Genomic DNA, 23,255 nt, shown 5'->3' on the forward strand with positions numbered 1-23,255 from the left:
TGATATATTGTTCAAAGTCTCATGACAACTATGTTATAATATGATTAGATTCAATTAAGTACTAAGTATGCAAACAAGATCCACAACATACAAATACAAATCCAAATACGAACAACATTTATTACATCAAATTTAAATAGTCTTGTGGATTTCTAAGGCACAACCTATTTTTCATCAACTTCATTCTTCAAATCTGCATCATGGGTAAAAACAGGTCAACTACGAGAATTGGTGAGTAATCTAATTTTAGTAGAGAAAATTGTGAAGTTGAAACATTTATAATTTGAAATTTGTTTTCTTTTGAAGTCGGCAAACAATTGTATTTGAGATAACGGTTTATAAATCAAAAATTGATTAACAAATGATAACAACAACAATAAGTCCTCACCCTATATATACATATGTATATATATATATATATATATATATATATATATATATATATATAGGATGGAGCATCTAATCATCAAACACACTCAACCACGTGCGATCAATCACCTTAGCGTCCCAAGGCGGGGTGGTCAACCCAATAGTGCTATTATTGTCCATAACGTACCTCAAGAATACGGGCATAGTCATGGAGATTAGACTAAAAATGGTAATGCACTACAAGTACATGTAGCGTAAACAAACAATAGTTATACAATTAATGACTCACGTATAAATGTCCCAACAATGTCTCAATTGTGATAAAACAATAAAATGAAGTTGGAACATATTAGAACCACATGATACACCCCAAAAGTATTGAAAATTATAAAATATGGGGTAGATTACTCACATTAGTCCCAAAACGAAATGCGTGTGTCGTACGATAGACGGTTCGGGTCAAAATGGCGTAGAACCTTATATAATTAATAGTTTTGGTTTAGGAACTGCTAAACGAGAATGGAGTATTAATACAAATAATTAGACACATATTCTTATATTAGATGAATTAACAATAACTCATTTTGATTAGAATATTAAGGTATTCATTTGTTAAATGAATTTTAAATTGAATTAATTACTTTGCATAATTAATTTATATTTTCAATTTAGGCCAGATTTTAATAATTTCTTATTAAAATAATAACTTGCCCAATTATAATTATTTACAGATTTTAACAATTATTTATATGAAATAATCATTAAAATGCATTTTTTACATGCTTAAATACTTAGGAAAATGGTTTTAAATAGTAAACAGTATTGAAAAATTATGAAATTATTAGAAAATCATTTTTTCATATAATATTAATTACTGTAAAAATTTTATATTTTTCTGAACTGTTTTAGTATTTATTTAATACTTTAATGATTAAACAACAACAAAATCCGGGAAAAATAATAAATGATTCCCAAAAATTCTGTAAAATTAACCATAGTTTTATAACATGGTATAGAGCCCATTGTATAAGTTTCGGATATTTGTGACTATGGGAAGTATTTTTTTTATATATTTCATTATTAATTAATCAATAAAATCATAAATAATAGTAAACAGTAATATAAATGCATGAAACTTCATAAATTATGTTTAATCAATATATAGGTCATCCCAGAATTTTCTCAGAATTTATTGTATGCAAAAAGTATTTTATGTGAATTATTGCCCTACTTTATTGCAATAATTATAGTAATTCAATAAAAATAAGTTATTTTCTGAAAATTCCCAGAACTTCTTATTTTATTGATGGGACTCTGAGAAAAATCAGTTTTATGCATAAAATGAGTTTTAGATAGTTTGGTGGATTTAATTTGTTTCTTGTATGAATTTGAAACTTTTAACAACATACCTTGATGAATGCTTCAAGAGGGATGAAGATTTGAGTATAATAGATTGTTCTTGGCTGGAATATGAGTATTTCTTGTATGAATTTCGAGATTGAGAGTGAGAGAAAGAATAGAGAAGGTTTAAGTGGTGAAGAGAATAATGTGTTGGGAGAAAAATGAAAGGAAAGTGGATGGGAGGTGTGAGTGGGAGACCATGGGAATAATCTTTTTGCTTTTGGTGGTCTTCATAATTTCCCACTAACACAAGCATCTTTTACATAATTAATATAAGAGTTTTATAAAATTTAATGTAAAGTTTATAAAAATAGAGTTTTATAAAATTTAATGTAAAGTTTATAAAAAGGGAGTTTTATAAAAGATAGGTTATTATTTGATTATAATAATCTACTTTGATTTGAAGTTTAATTATAGCATTCAAGTTTGATTCTTTTAATTTAATTAGAGCATTATACTTTGATTTGATTTTAATATGGTATCATAATTTAATTTGATTATAGTTATAACGTTGTACTATACTATGTTGCTACTAACGTCAATTTATATCGTAGTGTATGGGTTTTGATCCTATTAGCGTCAAGTAATCTTGAGTAGGGTTTATTAAATTTCCAATTGGGTTGGGTTGACCCGAATCCATTTTAGGCGGATGTCACAGTCTCCCCTACTTTAGGAAATTTCGTCCCGAAATTTAAGAAGAGAGTACCTTAAGAGAAAAGTTGTGGGTATTTGGTACGCATATGATCCTCACACTCCCATGTATACTCAGGTCCACGTGCCGACTGCCACCTGACCTTAACCAGGGGAATGCGACTTCTTTTGAGTTGCTTTTCCTTTCGGTCGGCAATTTCCAAGGGTTTCTCGATAAATTGCATTGTCTCGTCGATTTGGATATCCTCGAGAGGAACATGAAGGTTCTCGTCTGCTAAACACTTCTTGAGGTTGGCTATATGAAATACTGGGTGAACTTTCTTAAGCTCTGTTGGTAGATCCAACTCGTAGGCTACTGGTCCGATCCTTTTTATGATCTTAAACGGGCCTACGTAGCGTGGTGCCAATTGACCCTTGCGTCAAAATCGAACCACACCTTTCCATGGGGACACTTTTAACATGACCATGTCACCCAGGGTAAATTCAAGCGGTTTGCGTCGCTTGTCGGCATAACTCTTTTGTCGGCTACGAGCTGCGAGAAGGTTATCGCGAATCTGAGTGATTTTGTCGGTTGTTTCCTGGATAAGCTCAGGACCAACGATTGGAGAATCCACTGTTGCGCGAATCACGTGGGACTCACCAATTTCATGCCAGCAAATAGGAGATCGGCATTTACGGCCATACAATGCCTCAAATGGTGGCATCTTGATGCTAGAATGATAACTGTTATTATAGGAGAATTCCACCAACGGTAAATGAGAGTCCCAGTTTCCTCCGAAATCCAAGACACACGCCCTCAACATATCTTCGAGTGTTTGAATTGTCCTCTCAGATTGACCATCGGTCTGAGGATGATAGGCGGTACTGAGATCGAGGCGGGTTCCCATGGCTGTTTGAAGTGATTGCCAAAACCGAGAGAGAAATCTCCCATCACGATCTGAAATGATGCTGAGAGGAATGCCATGCCGACTAACTATCTCGTTGATGTAAATCCGAGCAAGTTTTTCGACTTTGAAATTTTCATGGATGGGAAGGAAATGAGCGGATTTGGTCAAACGGTCAATGATTATCCAAATGTTGTCGTGTCCTTTTGTGGTACGGGGAAGTTTGGTTACGAAATCCATGGCGATCGCTTCCCATTTCCACCTGGGGATTTCTGGTTGGACCAATAGTCCAGAGGGTCGTTGATGTTCTACTTTGACCCTGGAACATGTAAGACATTTGGCCACGAATAAGGCAATATCCTTTTTCATTCCCGACCACCAATAATTGGTTCTCAGGCCATGATACATCTTGTCAGTGCCCGGATGAATGGAATATCGGGTTTTATGGATTTCTTCCATCAGGAATATACGAAGATTGTCACGATCTGGGATCCAGATGCGATCTTGATAATAGAAAATACCATCAGATTTAGTTTCCAACTCCCCATCAATTCCCGTGGGCATGTCATTTTCGGTAATTGCCGAGTGTTGGGCTCCTCGAATTCGGTCGCTGAGATTGGACAAGATAGGAGAACATATTAGATGAAATGCATGGGCATGTTCTTTTCGGCTTAACGTGTCGGCTATGACGTTTGCCTTGCGCGGATGATAGCGTATTTCACACTCATAATCATTTAGGAGCTCGACCCATCGTCTTTGCCTCATATTGAGTTCCTTTTGATTAAGAATATGTTGCAAGCTCTTGTGGTCGGTGAAAATTACGCATTTAGTGCCGTAAAGGTAATGCCTCCAAATTTTAAGAGCGAAAACCACGGCACCGAGCTCCAAATCATGAGTCGTATAATTTCTTTCGTGGATTTTGAGTTGTCATGATGCGTAAGCTATAACCTTTCCCTTTTGCATCAAAACACAACCTAGACCGAGATTGGAGGCATCGCAGAATACCACGAAATCTTCGGATCCTTCAGGGAGTGTAAGAATCGTAGCGTTACACAAACTTTGTTTAAGGGTTTGGAAAGCGTATTCCTGCTTGGGTCCCCAATCAAATGGTGTACCCTTGCAAGTGAGAGAAGTAAGCGGTAAAGCAATCTTTGAGAAATTTGAAATGAAACGCCGGTAATAACCGGCTAAACCGAGGAAGGACCGAATTTCCTTGGGGGTACGTGGGGCTTTCCAATTCTGGACTGCTTCAACTTTTGCGGGATCGACTAAAATACCCTTGTCACTTACAATATGACCAAGGAATTGTACCTCATTTAACCAAAACTCGCATTTCGAAAATTTGGCGTAGAGCCGATTTCCTTGCAACGTTTGGAGAGTTAGGCGAAGGTGTCTTTCATGCTCTGCCTTTGTCTTGGAGTAAATGAGGATGTCATCAATAAAGACGATAACAAAACGGTCGAGATAAGGTTTAAATACCCGATTCATCAAGTCCATGAATACGGCAGGGGCATTTGTTAGGCCGAAAGGCATAACAGTGAACTCGTAATGACCATAGCGGGTTCGGAAAGCGGTTTTGGGGATGTCTTCTTCCCGTACTCGAAGTTGGTGATAACCCGAGCGAAGGTCAATTTTGGATAAGCATGAAGCTCCTTGAAGCTGATCAAAAAGGTCATCGATCCGAGGTAACGGATATCGGTTCTTGATGGTTAATTTATTTAACTCCCGATAATCGATACACATACGAAACGAACCATCTTTCTTTTTGATGAAGAGAACCGGGGCTCCCCAGGGTGAATTACTAGGGCGGATAAATCCCTTATCGGTTAATTCTTGGAGCTGACTTGCCATTTCTTGCATCTCGGCTGGAGCCAACCGATATGGAGACTTGGCTATGGGAGTAGCCTCAGGAACAAGATCGATGCGGAACTCTAGCTCACGTACTGGAGGGAGTCCAGATACATCATCAGGAAAGATGTCGGGAAAGTCTCGTACTATCGTAATATCTTCGATCTTCTTTTCTTTGACCTTTGTTTCCACCACATGGGCTAAGAAAGCCATATATTCTTTTCGTAGATATGATCGAGCTTGAGTACATGACATAAGACTAAGCTTTTTCGAATGAGTCTCGCCATAAATACGAAGACTTTGACCGTCGGAGAGAGGAATACGAATGAACTTATCGTAACATACTATTTCAGCATGGTTTTGGGATAGCCAGTCCATTCCTACTATGACGTCGAAGCTACCAAGTTCCATAGGAACTAAACTGACAGAAAATTTATGACCGAAAAAATCGAAAGTGCAATCTTGGATGACTGCATTGAGTGAAACGTATTTTCCATCGGCGACTTCTACGGTAAAGTACTCATCAAGAATCGTGTGAGATGTGTGAAGTATGGGCTCAAATTCCAAAGACACAAAACTTTTATCGGCACCTGAATCAAAAAGTACTGACGCGTAGCAGTCATTTATGAGAAACGTACCATTTACGACCTTGTTATCGGTCTTTGCTTGGGTTGCGGTAATGACAAAGGCTCGGCCTTTGGGAGCTGGAACCTGCATTGTTGGATTTGCCTGGGCTTCGGTGTTGATGATATTGACTAGCCTAGGACACGCGTTTCTGAAATGGGTGGGGTCACCACAGTTGAAGCATGTTCCAGTTGGATATCGGGTTTGTGTTTGCTGATTTGAGGGTAGATAGACTGGTCGCTGAGTTTTTGGTGCACGACATGTGTCCGCCAAGTGGCCATAGCGACCATAATTCGTACAGAGGCGACACGGGCTGGTGGTCATATGGTGATAGTTACAGTGGTTACAGAGGGGGTGAGGTCCGGTATACGGCTTTTTATTCGGTTGGGCTTGTGGGGTGACTTGGGTGATAGGAGTACCAGGGGTAATAACAGCATGGTTGTGGTGATGACTTTTCCGCTTCTTTTTGTCATGTCGGTGGGAGGACTCGGACTTGACAATTAGGGGGGTCTCAGGGGTCGGCTTTTCAGTTGACATCTTTGAACCCTTGCGTGGGAGGACACCATCATTCATATTGTCCTCGTTGAGTTGACCTGCTATTTCAATGGCGGATTCTAAGGTAGATGGCCTGCTGCAGGTCACCGAATCACGGATCTGGCGTGGTAACCCTTTGATGTAGCGACGTATTGCAATTTTCATAGGTTGAACCATGTGAGGTAGGAGTCTCGAGAGATCATGGAATATATTGGTGTAGGTCGCGTTGTCGCCTCCCACCTGTTTCAGATTCCAGAATTCATCCACGAGAGTTTGCAATTCGCTGTCAGGGCAGAACTTCTCCATCATGCGTTCCTTTAGTTTTGACCAGGTCATTCCCAAGGCAACAACCTCTCCCTTTGCCCGTTTTTCTAGGTTCCACCATGTGAGAGCATGACCTTGGAGGCACCCTGTAGCATGACGGACCATCAGGTCCTCAGGACACTCGCTATGGATGAAAGTACTCTCCATTTCTTCAATCCATGTGAGGAGTGCGGTGGCACCATCGATGCCTTTGAAGTAAGGCGGATTGCAGTTACGAAAGTGCTTGAACGAGCAACGAGGAGTGGTTGCTGGAGCTTGTGGCTGAAGAGAATGAAGTTGGGTTGCAATTGTTGGGATGACGTTTGCTACCTCCTTGGCGATAAGGGCAGCTAGCCTTCGGTTGTTGCGAGCAGCGTATGGGGGTCGTAATGCCATCTACGAGAAACACGCATATGGACTTGTGAGTTATTTGTAAATTGATTATGGAAATAAAGTTTTTAGACATTGTTGGGTAAAATAATTGTAAAACACTTGTTGGGCCATGGTTAGGAGTGTTGGGCACCTTTTGGGCTTTCCATGGTTACTAAATGTGAAACATGTAGCACTTGCGTGGGCCCCCACAAAACTAAGTTTTCACATGTCTTTCCCACTACTAGGCCCATTAGGGAACTTAATAGTCCAATGAGTTGGCCATTTTGGAGTGTATCCTTTCGGATACGTTTGATAAGGTCGGGTATTTTGATGGCTCAAAAGTAATGTGAATGACGCGCTTTGGCCTATAGGTTTGGGAACTCTCGCCTTTGGTCCCCAGATAAGCAAACTGGTCCCTCGGTTGATTGGGATGTATACGAATGCTTGCCTAGTCAGGACTTTCAGGCTACCGGCACCTCCCCCTTCCAGTTACTACGCGTCCATTACTATGATCCTACCCAACTAGAGTGGATGACTTTGAATTTCCTATGAGCTCTAAGGAATATATATGTATATACATTTTTTTTTAAAACCACTTGAATATGTGTGTGATTTTCAGAGAAAGAGGAGAATATTCACCAGTGTATGCACACATATAAGTGTCAGGAGTAATATGTATGCACTTAAGGGAGCAATTAACACACAAAGGTATTCCTAGGATTTTCTAAGTGTGAATTGCATGCAGTTGTGTATGCATTTTATAAACTAGCATACGAGAGGACCCTAGAGGCTATAGACTAGGTCAAGGCAATTAACCTAATTCCCTATAGTCAAGGGCTCTGATGCCAATCTGTCACACCCCGATCCTTGTCGGAATCGATCAAGGCGTGATATATTGTTCAAAGTCTCATGACAACTATGTTATAATATGATTAGATTCAATTAAGTACTAAGTATGCAAACAAGATCCACAACATACAAATACAAATCCAAATACGAACAACATTTATTACATCAAATTTAAATAGTCTTGTGGATTTCTAAGGCACAACCTCTTTTTCATCAACTTCATTCTTCAAATCTGCATCATGGGTAAAAACAGGTCAACTACGAGAGTTGGTGAGTAATCTAATTTTAGTAGAGAAAATTGTGAAGTTGAAACATTTATAATTTGAAATTTGTTTTCTTTTGAAGTCGGCAAACAATTGTATTTGAGATAACGGTTTATAAATCAAAAATTGATTAACAAATGATAACAACAACAATAAGTCCTCACCCTATATATACATATGTATATATATATATATATATATATATAAATATAGGATGGAGCATCTAATCATCAAACACACTCAACCACGTGCGATCAATCACCTTAGCGTCCCAAGGCGGGATGGTCAACCCAATAGTGCTATTATTGTCCATAACGTACCTCAAGAATACGGGCATAGTCATGGAGATTAGACTAAAAATGGTAATGCACTACAAGTACATGTAGCGTAAACAAACAATAGTTATACAATTAATGACTCACGTATAAATGTCCCAACAATGTCTCAATTGTGATAAAACAATAAACTGAAGTTGGAACATATTAGAACCACATGATACACCCCAAAAGTATTGAAAATTATAAAATATGGGGTAGATTACTCACATTAGTCCCAAAACGAAATGCGTGTGTCGTACGATAGACGGTTCGGGTCAAAATGGCGTAGAACCTAATATAATTAATAGTTTTGAATTAGGAACTGCTAAACGAGAATGGAGTATTAATACAAATAATTAGACACATATTCTTATATTAGATGAATTAACAATAACTCATTTTGATTAGAATATTAAGGTATTCATTTGTTAAATGAATTTTAAATTGAATTAATTACTTTGCATAATTAATTTATATTTTCAATTTAGGCCAGATTTTAATAATTTCTTATTAAAATAATAACTTGCCAAATTATAATTATTTACAGATTTTAACAATTATTTATATGAAATAATCATTAAAATGCATTTTTTACATGCTTAAATACTTAGGAAAATGGTTTTAAATAGTAAACAGTATTGAAAAATTATGAAATTATTAGAAAATCATTTTTTCATATAATATTAATTACTGTAAAAAATTTATATTTTTCTGAACTGTTTTAGTATTTATTTAATACTTTAATGATTAAACAACAACAAAATCCGGGAAAAATAATAAATGATTCCCAAAAATTCTGTAAAATTAACCATAGTTTTATAACATGGTATAGAGCCCATTGTATAAGTTTCGGATATTTGTGACTATGAGAAGTATTTTTTTATATATTTCATTATTAATTAATCAATAAAATCATAAATAATAGTAAACAGTAATATAAATGCATGAAACTTCATAAATTATGTTTAATCAATATATAGGTCATCCCAGAATTTTCTCAGAATTTATTGTATGCAAAAAGTATTTTATGTGAATTATTGCCCTACTTTATTGCAATAATTATAGTAATTCAATAAAAATAAGTTATTTTCTGAAAATTCCCAGAACTTCTTATTTTATTGATGGGACTCTGAGAAAAATCAGTTTTATGCATAAAATGAGTTTTAGATAGTTTGGTGGATTTAATTTGTTTCTTGTATGAATTTGAAACTTTTAACAACATACCTTGATGAATGCTTCAAGAGGGATGAAGATTTGAGTATAATAGATTGTTCTTGGCTGGAATATGAGTATTTCTTGTATGAATTTCGAGATTGAGAGTGAGAGAAAGAATAGAGAAGGTTTAAGTGGTGAAGAGAATAATGTGTTGGGAGAAAAATGAAAGGAAAGTGGATGGGAGGTGTGAGTGGGAGACCATGGGAATAATCTTTTTGCTTTTGGTGGTCTTCATAATTTCCCACTAACACAAGCATCTTTTACATAATTAATATAAGAGTTTTATAAAATTTAATGTAAAGTTTATAAAAATGGAGTTTTATAAAATTTAATGTAAAGTTTATAAAAAGGGAGTTTTATAAAAGATAGGTTATTATTTGATTATAATAATCTACTTTGATTTGAAGTTTAATTATAGCATTCAAGTTTGATTCTTTTAATTTAATTAGAGCATTATACTTTGATTTGATTTTAATATGGTATCATAATTTAATTTGATTATAGTTATAACGTTGTACTATACTATGTTGCTATTAACGTCAATTTATATCGTAGTGTATGGGTTTTGATCCTATTAGCGTCAAGTAATCTTGAGTAGGGTTTATTAAATTTCCAATTGGGTTGGGTTGACCCGAATCCATTTTAGGCGGATGTCACAGTCTCCCCTACTTTAGGAAATTTCGTCCCGAAATTTAAGAAGAGAGTACCTTAAGAGAAAAGTTGTGGGTATTTGGTACGCATATGATCCTCACACTCCCATGTATACTCAGGTCCACGTGCCGACTGCCACCTGACCTTAACCAGGGGAATGCGACTTCTTTTGAGTTGCTTTTCCTTTCGGTCGGCAATTTCCAAGGGTTTCTCGATAAATTGCATTGTCTCGTCGATTTGGATATCCTCGAGAGGAACATGAAGGTTCTCGTCTGCTAAACACTTCTTGAGGTTGGCTATATGAAATACTGGGTGAACTTTCTTAAGCTCTGTTGGTAGATCCAACTCGTAGGCTACTGGTCCGATCCTTTTTATGATCTTAAACGGGCCTACGTAGCGTGGTGCCAATTGACCCTTGCATCAAAATCGAACCACACCTTTCCATGGGGACACTTTTAACATGACCATGTCACCCAGGGTAAATTCAAGCGGTTTGCGTCGCTTGTCGGCATAACTCTTTTGTCGGCTACGAGCTGCGAGAAGGTTATCGCGAATCTGAGTGATTTTGTCGGTTGTTTCCTGGATAAGCTCAGGACCAACGATTGGAGAATCCACTGTTGCGCGAATCACGTGGGACTCACCAATTTCATGCCAGCAAATAGGAGATCGGCATTTACGGCCATACAATGCCTCAAATGGTGGCATCTTGATGCTAGAATGATAACTGTTATTATAGGAGAATTCCACCAACGGTAAATGAGAGTCCCAGTTTCCTCCGAAATCCAAGACACACGCCCTCAACATATCTTCGAGTGTTTGAATTGTCCTCTCAGATTGACCATCGGTCTGAGGATGATAGGCGGTACTGAGATCGAGGCGGGTTCCCATGGCTGTTTGAAGTGATTGCCAAAACCGAGAGAGAAATCTCCCATCACGATCTGAAATGATGCTGAGAGGAATGCCATGCCGACTAACTATCTCGTTGATGTAAATCCGAGCAAGTTTTTCGACTTTGAAATTTTCATGGATGGGAAGGAAATGAGCGGATTTGGTCAAACGGTCAATGATTATCCAAATGTTGTCGTGTCCTTTTGTGGTACGGGGAAGTTTGGTTACGAAATCCATGGCGATCGCTTCCCATTTCCACCTGGGGATTTCTGGTTGGACCAATAGTCCAGAGGGTCGTTGATGTTCTACTTTGACCCTGGAACATGTAAGACATTTGGCCACGAATAAGGCAATATCCTTTTTCATTCCCGACCACCAATAATTGGTTCTCAGGCCATGATACATCTTGTCAGTGCCCGGATGAATGGAATATCGGGTTTTATGGATTTCTTCCATCAGGAATATACGAAGATTGTCACGATCTGGGATCCAGATGCGATCTTGATAATAGAAAATACCATCAGATTTAGTTTCCAACTCCCCATCAATTCCCGTGGGCATGTCATTTTCGGTAATTGCCGAGTGTTGGGCTCCTCGAATTCGGTCGCTGAAATTGGACAAGATAGGAGAACATATTAGATGAAATGCATGGGCATGTTCTTTTCGGCTTAACGTGTCGGCTATGACGTTTGCCTTGCCCGGATGATAGCGTATTTCACACTCATAATCATTTAGGAGCTCGACCCATCGTCTTTGCCTCATATTGAGTTCCTTTTGATTAAGAATATGTTGCAAGCTCTTGTGGTCGGTGAAAATTACGCATTTAGTGCCGTAAAGGTAATGCCTCCAAATTTTAAGAGCGAAAACCACGGCACCGAGCTCCAAATCATGAGTCGTATAATTTCTTTCGTGGATTTTGAGTTGTCGTGATGCGTAAGCTATAACCTTTCCCTTTTGCATCAAAACACAACCTAGACCGAGATTGGAGGCATCGCAGAATACCACGAAATCTTCGGATCCTTCAGGGAGTGTAAGAATCGTAGCGTTACACAAACTTTGTTTAAGGGTTTGGAAAGCGTATTCCTGCTTGGGTCCCCAATCAAATGGTGTACCCTTGCAAGTGAGAGAAGTAAGCGGTAAAGCAATCTTTGAGAAATTTGAAATGAAACGCCGGTAATAACCGGCTAAACCGAGGAAGGACCGAATTTCCTTGGGGGTACGTGGGGCTTTCCAATTCTGGACTGCTTCAACTTTTGCGGGATCGACTAAAATACCCTTGTCACTTACAATATGACCAAGGAATTGTACCTCATTTAACCAAAACTCGCATTTCGAAAATTTGGCGTAGAGCCGATTTCCTTGCAACGTTTGGAGAGTTAGGCGAAGGTGTCTTTCATGCTCTGCCTTTGTCTTGGAGTAAATGAGGATGTCATCAATAAAGACGATAACAAAACGGTCGAGATAAGGTTTAAATACCCGATTCATCAAGTCCATGAATACGGCAGGGGCATTTGTTAGGCCGAAAGGCATAACAGTGAACTCGTAATGACCATAGCGGGTTCGGAAAGCGGTTTTGGGGATGTCTTCTTCCCGTACTCGAAGTTGGTGATAACCCGAGCGAAGGTCAATTTTGGATAAGCATGAAGCTCCTTGAAGCTGATCAAAAAGGTCATCGATCCGAGGTAACGGATATCGGTTCTTGATGGTTAATTTATTTAACTCCCGATAATCGATACACATACGAAACGAACCATCTTTCTTTTTGATGAAGAGAACCGGGGCTCCCCAGGGTGAATTACTAGGGCGGATAAATCCCTTATCGGTTAATTCTTGGAGCTGACTTGCCATTTCTTGCATCTCGGCTGGAGCCAACCGATATGGAGACTTGGCTATGGGAGTAGCCTCAGGAACAAGATCGATGCGGAACTCTAGCTCACGTACTGGAGGGAGTCCAGATACATCATCAGGAAAGATGTCGGGAAAGTCTCGTACTATCGTAATATCTTCGATCTTCTTTTCTTTGACCTTTGTTTCCACCACATGGGCTAAGAAAGCCATATATTCTTTTCGTAGATATGATCGAGCTTGAGTACATGACATAAGACTAAGCTTTTTCGAATGAGTCTCGCCATAAATACGAAGACTTTGACCGTCGGAGAGAGGAATACGAATGAACTTATCGTAACATACTATTTCAGCATGGTTTTGGGATAGCCAGTCCATTCCTACTATGACGTCGAAGCTACCAAGTTCCATAGGAACTAAACTGACAGAAAATTTATGACCGCAAAAATCGAAAGTGCAATCTTGGATGACTGCATTGAGTGAAACGTATTTTCCATCGGCGACTTCTACGGTAAAGTACTCATCAAGAATCGTGCGAGATGTGTGAAGTATGGGCTCAAATTCCAAAGACACAAAACTTTTATCGGCACCTGAATCAAAAAGTACTGACGCGTAGCAGTCATTTATGAGAAACGTACCATTTACGACCTTGTTATCGGTCTTTGCTTGGGTTGCGGTAATGACAAAGGCTCGGCCTTTGGGAGCTGGAACCTGCATTGTTGGATTTGCCTGGGCTTCGGTGTTGATGATATTGACTAGCCTAGGACACGCGTTTCTGAAATGGGTGGGGTCACCACAGTTGAAGCATGTTCCAGTTGGATATCGGGTTTGTGTTTGCTGATTTGAGGGTAGATAGAGTGGTCGCTGAGTTTTTGGTGCACGACATGTGTCCGCCAAGTGGCCATAGCGACCATAATTCGTACAGAGGCGACACGGGCTGGTGGTCATATGGTGATAGTTACAGTGGTTACAGAGGGGGTGAGGTCCGGTATACGGCTTTTTATTCGGTTGGGCTTGTGGGGTGACTTGGGTGATAGGAGTACCAGGGGTAATAACAGCATGGTTGTGGTGATGACTTTTCCGCTTCTTTTTGTCATGTCGGTGGGAGGACTCGGACTTGACAATTAGGGGGGTCTCAGGGGTCGGCTTTTCAGTTGACATCTTTGAACCCTTGCGTGGGAGGACACCATCATTCATATTGTCCTCGTTGAGTTGACCTGCTATTTCAATGGCGGATTCTAAGGTAGATGGCCTGCTGCAGGTCACCGAATCACGGATCTGGCGTGGTAACCCTTTGATGTAGCGACGTATTGCAATTTTCATAGGTTGAACCATGTGAGGTAGGAGTCTCGAGAGATCATGGAATATATTGGTGTAGGTCGCGTTGTCGCCTCCCACCTGTTTCAGATTCCAGAATTCATCCACGAGAGTTTGCAATTCGCTGTCAGGGCAGAACTTCTCCATCATGCGTTCCTTTAGTTTTGACCAGGTCATTCCCAAGGCAACAACCTCTCCCTTTGCCCGTTTTTCTAGGTTCCACCATGTGAGAGCATGACCTTGGAGGCACCCTGTAGCATGACGGACCATCAGGTCCTCAGGACACTCGCTATGGATGAAAGTACTCTCCATTTCTTCAATCCATGTGAGGAGTGCGGTGGCACCATCGATGCCTTTGAAGTAAGGCGGATTGCAGTTACGAAAGTGCTTGAACGAGCAACGAGGAGTGGTTGCTGGAGCTTGTGGCTGAAGAGAATGAAGTTGGGTTGCAATTGTTGGGATGACGTTTGCTACCTCCTTGGGGATAAGGGCAGCTAGCCCTCGGTTGTTGCGAGCAGCGTATGGGGGTCGTAATGCCATCTACGAGAAACACGCATATGGACTTGTGAGTTATTTGTAAATTGATTATGGAAATAAAGTTTTTAGACATTGTTGGGTAAAATAATTGTAAAACACTTGTTGGGCCATGGTTAGGAGTGTTGGGCACCTTTTGGGCTTTCCATGGTTACTAAATGTGAAACATGTAGCACTTGTGTGGGCCCCCACAAAACTAAGTTTTCACATGTCTTTCCCACTACTAGGCCCATTAGGGAACTTAATAGTCCAATGAGTTGGCCATTTTGGAGTGTATCCTTTCGGATACGTTTGATAAGGTCGGGTATTTTGATGGCTCAAAAGTAATGTGAATGACGCGCTTTGGCCTATAGGTTTGGGAACTCTCGCCTTTGGTCCCCAGATAAGCAAACTGGTCCCTCGGTTGATTGGGATGTATACGAATGCTTGCCTAGTCAGGACTTTCAGGCTACCGGCACCTCCCCCTTCCAGTTACTACGTGTCCATTACTATGATCCTACCCAACTAGAGTGGATGACTTTGAATTTCCTATGAGCTCTAAGGAATATATATGTATATACATTTCTTTTTAAAACCACTTGAATATGTGTGTGATTTTCAGAGAAAGAGGAGAATATTCACCAGTGTATGCACACATACAAGTGTCAGGAGTATACGTATGCACTTAAGGGAGCAATTAACACACAAAGGTATTCCTAGGATTTTCTAAGTGTGAATTGCATGCAGTTGTGTGTGCATTTTATAAACTAGCATACGAGAGGACCCTAGAGGCTATAGACTAGGTCAAGGCAATTAACCTAATTCCCTATAGTCAAGGGCTCTGATGCCAATCTGTCACACCCCGATCCTTGTCGGAATCGATCAAGGCGTGATATATTGTTCAAAGTCTCATGACAACTATGTTATAATATGATTAGATTCAATTAAGTACTAAGTATGCAAACAAGATCCACAACATACAAATACAAATCCAAATACGAACAACATTTATTACATCAAATTTAAATAGTCTTGTGGATTTCTAAGGCACAACCTATTTTTCATCAACTTCATTCTTCAAATCTGCATCATGGGTAAAAACAGGTCAACTACGAGAGTTGGTGAGTAATCTAATTTTAGTAGAGAAAATTGTGAAGTTGAAACATTTATAATTTGAAATTTGTTTTCTTTTGAAGTCGGCAAACAATTGTATTTGAGATAACGGTTTATAAATCAAAAATTGATTAACAAATGATAACAACAACAATAAGTCCTCACCCTATATATACATATGTATGTATATATATATATATATATATATATATATATATATATAATATAGGATGGAGCATCTAATCATCAAACACACTCAACCACGTGCGATCAATCACCTTAGCGTCCCAAGGCGGGGTGGTCAACCCAATAGCGCTATTATTGTCCATAACGTACCTCAAGAATACGGGCATAGTCATGGAGATTAGACTAAAAATGGTAATGCACTACAAGTACATGTAGCGTAAACAAACTATAGTTATACAATTAATGACTCACGTATAAATGTCCCAACAATGTCTCAATTGTGATAAAACAATAAAATGAAGTTGGAACATATTAGAACCACATGATACACCCCAAAAGTATTGAAAATTATAAAATATGGGGTAGATTACTCACATTAGTCCCAAAACGAAATGCATGTGTCGTACGATAGACGCTTCGGGTCAAAATGACGTAGAACCTAATATAATTAATAGTTTTGAATTAGGAACTGCTAAACGAGAATGAAGTATTAATACAAATAATTAGACACATATTCTTATATTAGATGAATTAACAATAACTCATTTTGATTAGAATATTAAGGTATTCATTTGTTAAATGAATTTTAAATTGAATTAATTACTTTGCATAATTAATTTATATTTTCAATTTAGGCCAGATTTTAATAATTTCTTATTAAAATAATAACTTGCCCAATTATAATTATTTACAGATTTTAACAATTATTTATATGAAATAATCATTAAAATGCATTTTTTACATGCTTAAATACTTAGGAAAATGGTTTTAAATAGTAAACAGTATTGAAAAATTATGAAATTATTAGAAAATCATTTTTTCATATAATATTAATTACTGTAAAAATTTTATATTTTTCTGAACTGTTTTAGTATTTATTTAATACTTTAATGATTAAACAACAACAAAATCCGGGAAAAATAATAAATGATTCCCAAAAATTCTGTAAAATTAACCATAGTTTTATAACATGGTATAGAGCCCATTGTATAAGTTTCGGATATTTGTGACTATGGGAAGTATTTTTTTATATATTTCATTATTAATTAATCAATAAAATCATAAATAATAGTAAACAGTAATATAAATACATGAAACTTCATAAATTATGTTTAATCAATATATAGGTCATCCCAGAATTTTCTCAGAATTTATTGTATGCAAAAAGTATTTTATGTGAATTATTGCCCTACTTTATTGCAATAATTATAGTAATTCAATAAAAATAAGTTATTTTCTGAAAATTCCCAGAACTTCTTATTTTATTGATGGGACTCTGAGAAAAATCAGTTTTATGCATAAAATGAGTTTTAGATAGTTTGGTGGATTTAATTTGTTTCTTGTATGAATTTGAAACTTTTAACAACATACCTTGATGAATGCTTCAAGAGGGATGAAGATTTGAGTATAATAGATTGTTCTTGGCTGGAATATGAGTATTTCTTGTATGAATTTCGAGATTGAGAGTGAGAGAAAGAATAGAGAAGGTTTAAGTGGTGAAGAGAATAATGTGTTGGGAGAAAAAGGAAAGGAAAGTGGATGGGAGGTGTGAGTGGGAGACCATGGGAATAATCTTTTTGCTTTTGGTGGTCTTCATAATTTCCCACTAACACAAGCATCTTTTACATAATTAATATAAGAGTTTTATAAAATTTAATGTAAAGTTTATAAAAATAGAGTTTTATAAAATTTAATGTAAAGTTTATAAAAAGGGAGTTTTATAAAAGATAGGTTATTATTTGATTATAACAATCTACTTTGATTTGAAGTTTAATTATAGCATTCAAGTTTGATTCTTTTAATTTAATTAGAGCATTATACTTTGATTTGATTTTAATATGGTATCATAATTTAATTTGATTATAGTTATAACGTTGTACTATACTATGTTGCTATTAACGTCAATTTATATCGTAGTGTATGGGTTTTGATCCTATTAGCGTCAAGTAATCTTGAGTAGGGTTTATTAAATTTCCAATTGGGTTGGGTTGACCCGAATCCATTTTAGGCGGATGTCACAAGTACAATTGGTAAGATACATAAGAGCTCCAATTGCATTTAGATATGGTACTTCTGAACCAAGGACTTCTTCATTTTCTTCGCATGGACGAAATGGATCCTTGTCAATATTTAATGATCTAACAACCATAGGAGTGCTTAAAGGATTTGCATCTTCCATATTGAAACGTTTCAAGACTCTTTCTGTGTAATTTGATTGATGCACAAGTATTCCGTTAGGCATATGCTCAATCTATAAACCAAGACAATATTTGGTTTTTCCAAGATCTTTCATTTCAAATTCTTTCTTTAAAAGTTCAATCACTTCATGGATTTCTTTATTCGTTCCAATGATGTTTAGATCATCAACATAGACTGTTATGATCACATATCCAGATGTTGTTTTCTTAATAAATACACATGGACAAATAGTGTTATTTTTATAACCTTTACTTGTCAAATAATCGCTTAAACGATTGTACCACATGCGCCCAGATTGCTTTAACCCGTACAAATATCTTTGTAATTTTATAGAATACATTTCTTTGGGTTTTGCACTTAACGCTTCAGGCATTTTAAATCCTTCAGGGATTTTCATATAGATATCACTATCAAGTGATCCATACAAGTAAGCTGTAACAACATCCATAAGACGCATCTCTAAATTTTTAGATACTGCCAAGCTGATTAAATATTTGAAAGTGGTTGTATCCATTACCGGTGAATAAGTTTCTTCAAAATCAATTCCAGGTATTTTAGAGAAACCTTGAGCAACAAGCATGGCCTTGTATCTTACAATTTCGTCTTTCTCATTTCTTTTTCGTACGAAGATCCATCTATATCCTAATGGTTTCACAACTTCAGGTGTGAGGATAATGTTCCCAAAAACCTTTCTTTTGTTAAGAGAATGTAATTCAACTTGCATAGCTTCCTTCCATTTAGCCCAATCATTTCTTCTTTGACATTCAATGACAGATTGTGGTTCGGGATCATCATTCAAAATATCACATGCAACTGAATAAGAAAATATTGCACCTATATTGTCAGTTTCATTTTGGTCACATATTCTATTTGTCTGACCATAATTTAATGCATCATCCTCCTTTCCTGGGGGAATTTGAATAATTCGTGTTTCTCCAGGAACACTTTCCTCGTGATCTAGTGCATTTTCTGCTCCTCTTTTTTTTCGTGGGTTTTTATCCTTAGAACCAAATGGCCTTCCACGCTTCAGGCGTGTTTTAGACTCTTGAGTGACTTTATCATCAGATTGTCCATGTGGAATGTCAATTTGAGCTGGAACATTGACAACTGGTATATATGATTTAGTCACCCTTTTTGTGTCAGTAAATGCATCAGGTAATTGATTTGCCATTTCTTGGAAATGCATTATCTTTTGAACTTCCATGTCACATTGCTTTGTACGAGGGTCAAGATATGGTAAATAAGGCTCATGCTATGACACATCCTTTTCCAGAATCTTCTTTTCTCCACCTAATGATGGGAAATTTGCCTCATCAAATTGACAATCTGCTAGGCGTGCTGTGAAAACATCACCTGTTAATGGTTCAAGATATCTTATAATAGAGACTGACTCATAACCAACATATACTCCCAACCTTCTTTGAGGACCCATTTTTGTCCGTTGAGGTGGTGCAATAGGGACATATACTGCACACCCAAAAATTCTCAAATGGGATATATTTGGCTCTTGACCGAAAGCAAGTTGTAGTGGAGAATATACATGATATGAACTTGGTCTCATGCGTATCAATGATCCAGCATGTAAGATTGCATGGCCCAAACAGAAACAGGAAGTTTGGTCCTCATTATCAATGGTCTAGCTATTAGCTGGAGACGTTTAATCAGTGATTCAGCTAAACCATTTTGTGTGTGTACATGAGCAACTGGATGCTCAACAACAATTCCTACAGACATACAATAGTCATTAAATGCTTGTGAAATAATTCACCAGCATTATCAAGTCTCACTCTTTTGATAGTATAATCAGGGAAATGTGCCCTTAATTTAATAATTTGGGCAAGAAACTTTGCAAATGCCATATTACGAGTTGATAATAGGCAAACATGAGACCATTTGCTGGATGCATCTATTAAGACCATAAAGTATCTAAATGGTCCAGATGGTGGGTGAATCGGTCCACATATATCACCTTGAATTCTTTCTAGAAATCTAGGTGACTCCCTTTCAACTTTCATTGGAGAATGCTTTATAATTAACTTTCCAAGGGAACAAGATGTACATGGTTTTATGCTATTGGATTGAGGGAACTTTTGGTCCTTCAATGGATGCCCGTGTGTATTCTCAATTATCCTTCGCATCATTGTTAATCCTGGGTGGCCCAACCTATCATGCCATAAACTGAATGTCCCAGGATCACAATGTTTTCCTTCTACTACCATATTTGATTCAATCATATGTATATATGTATAATGCAGACCGGAATCAAGTGTTGGTAGTTTTTCAAGCACATGGTTTTTGTCTATAATATACATATATTTCTTATTTTCAATGGTCACAGTTTTTGTGTCATAACCTTTGAAATATATGTCATTGAAACTTAATAAGTTTCTATTAGACTTTGGAGAAAATAAGGCATTTTCTATACAAAAGCTTGTACCATTTGGTAATATAAAATGGGCTTTCCCGGTTCTCTCTATCAAGTCTGCAGGACCTGATATTGTATGTATGACTATTTTTGTTGGTACTAATTCTGAAAAATATTTCTTTGATTTCAGAATAGTATGTGTACTACCACTATCTGCTATACAAAGATCTCCAATCTTTTCTTGGTGTTGTGCTCCAGTTGGACTCATATTAAACTTCACATATAAAAGGAATAATAAGTGAATAAACATAATCATAATTATTATTAAAAAGAAAGCTCATTTATTGTAGGAAAGACATTACATGAAAAACAAACGAAGAAAAAACAGTTTTACTAGAACAATAATAGATTTTTTTTAGTTTATGTCTTCCATGTCATTACAGAAATCAGCAACATTTAGCGGAGTGAATTCAACATATCAATGAGGTTTGCTTCTTTTCCTTTTCCTTTAATGGACTCTTGATAAAGTTGACAAAGATATGCAGGTGTGCGACAGGTCCTTGACCAATGGCCTGTGCTACCACATCTATAACATGAACCATCAGATTTTTGTGATGTCCCAGTGTCATGCCTTGCTATTTTGGCCTTATCTTGTGTGTGGACATTGTTTCTTTGTGAATATTGGTAATTATTTCTTTTCTGGCCACGACCACGATTATTACCTTGTCCACGACCAAAATTATGGTTCTGATTATGGCTTTGGTTTCGATTAAAATAGCCACGACCTCGCCCTCGACCACGACCTCGCCCTCGTCCACGTGTATTGTTTCGATGACCATCAATATTTGTAGCATTTGCTTCAGGAAATGCTACTGATCCCGTTGGACGAGATTCATGGTTTTTCATCAAGAGTTCATTGTTTTGCTCTGCAACGAGCAGACATGCATTCAGTTCAGAATATCTTGTGAACTTTTGCATCTGATATTGTTGCATCAAGGTAATGTTTGTTGCATGAAATGTTGACTAAGTTTTCTCCAACATATCTTCATCAGTAACCTCTTGTCCATAATACTTGAGTTGTGAACATATTCTGAACAAAGCTGAGTTGTATGCATTTACTTTCTTGAAGTCTTGAAACCTTAGTGTTCTCCTTTCATCTCTAGCATTTGGAAGTATAACTTCCTTTTGATGATCAAATCTTTCTTTCAAAAGATTCCAGAGAATACTTGGATCAGTACATCAACATATTCAAATCTCAACATTTCATCAATATGCTTACGAAGGAAAACTTGTGCTTTTGCTTTGTCTTGTGCCAAGCAGTTATTAAATTCATATATAGTATTTGAGATTCCCATGGATTCAAGATGCATTTTTACATCTATCATCCATGGCACATAGTTTTTCCCACTAACTTCAAGTGCTACAAACTCGAGCTTTGCAAATGTTGGACATAATGTAACTATAAATTTTAAACAAAATAAAAATTAAAATTAAAATCCATTTATTTCAATAAATATTACACAAAAAAGAAGCGGTAAAGCTAACATTGCATACAAGCCTAAAAGTAGATGAAATTCCATATTATATTCGATGTTAAGGATTGAGATGAAAAGTAACATGACTATTATAGTCATGATTATCACAAAAGGATGAATCATCTTGAAGCTTGATTTCTTGAAATTGATTTATTTGATACAAGAGAGAAAAATTTGTTGTGGGTAAAATAAGCAGGGTAAAGATGTATATTTATGGTAAAAAAAAATATAGTCGTTGTTTTTGTTGTTTATAACCGTTGCATATATATTCCCGTTGTGTATATATGTATATGTATTTTATAAATCATGTAATAAGACTTATAACTAATACATAACTTTACTAATTAGAAACATAAATAAATATTAGTAAATGTTTAAATAAAACTATGAAGAGTATCTAAAATATAAATAAACATTGACATGTATAAATAAATATAATTTAAATGTTAGTATGCACAAATAAAAGTTAGTAGCATAATATAAATGTTAGTATGCATAAATAAAAGTTAGTTGCATAATGTAAATGTTAGTTTGCATAAATAAAAATTAGTTGCATAATGTAAATGTTAGTATAAAAATTAGAATACATAAAGAAATGTTAGTATAAGAAATAAAAATTGTTAGTAGTCCATAATGTATAAGTTTCATTAATTCATTAGTATTATTATTTTAATATGATTGAGGTTTTTATAATTAATAGTGTTTTTACTAAGTAATACATATCTTGATTAAGATAGATGTGATTTTCCACTTGTTTACTAACCTTGATTAGAGCTTTCGTGCTGATAACGTGTTATGAATTAAGCGTAATTAATGTAACTATAAATCAAACCAAACTAGTAAACTTTGATAAGAACTTTAATTGAGAAGAAAGAATATTTAGAGAGAATATGAAAGTTATATTTCTTATAACTTTTGGTGTATCACATTCTTTACAATAGAGGGGTATTTATACTACAAATTTTACTAACATATAATTGTAACTAGTTAGAATTGTTGACAAATTTACCATG

General features: G+C 36.6%; 1 long non-coding RNA gene across 1 annotated transcript; it reads right to left on the reverse strand.

The window, feature by feature from the left end:
* Window positions 1-108: 108 nt before the first annotated feature.
* On the reverse strand, window positions 109-1,873 carry LOC145156837 (uncharacterized). Its single transcript, XR_013736936.1, has 3 exons — window positions 1,779-1,873; window positions 782-845; window positions 109-193 (listed from the first exon to the last, which is right to left on the reverse strand). It is a non-coding gene; the product is annotated as an uncharacterized LOC145156837 (long non-coding RNA).
* Window positions 1,874-23,255: the final 21,382 nt, after the last annotated feature.

This window comes from Lactuca virosa, chromosome 2 (genome assembly GCF_052849685.1).
Source record: "Lactuca virosa cultivar CGN04683 chromosome 2, Lactuca_virosa_CGN04683_v6, whole genome shotgun sequence".
Lineage (NCBI taxonomy): Eukaryota > Viridiplantae > Streptophyta > Magnoliopsida > Asterales > Asteraceae > Lactuca > Lactuca virosa.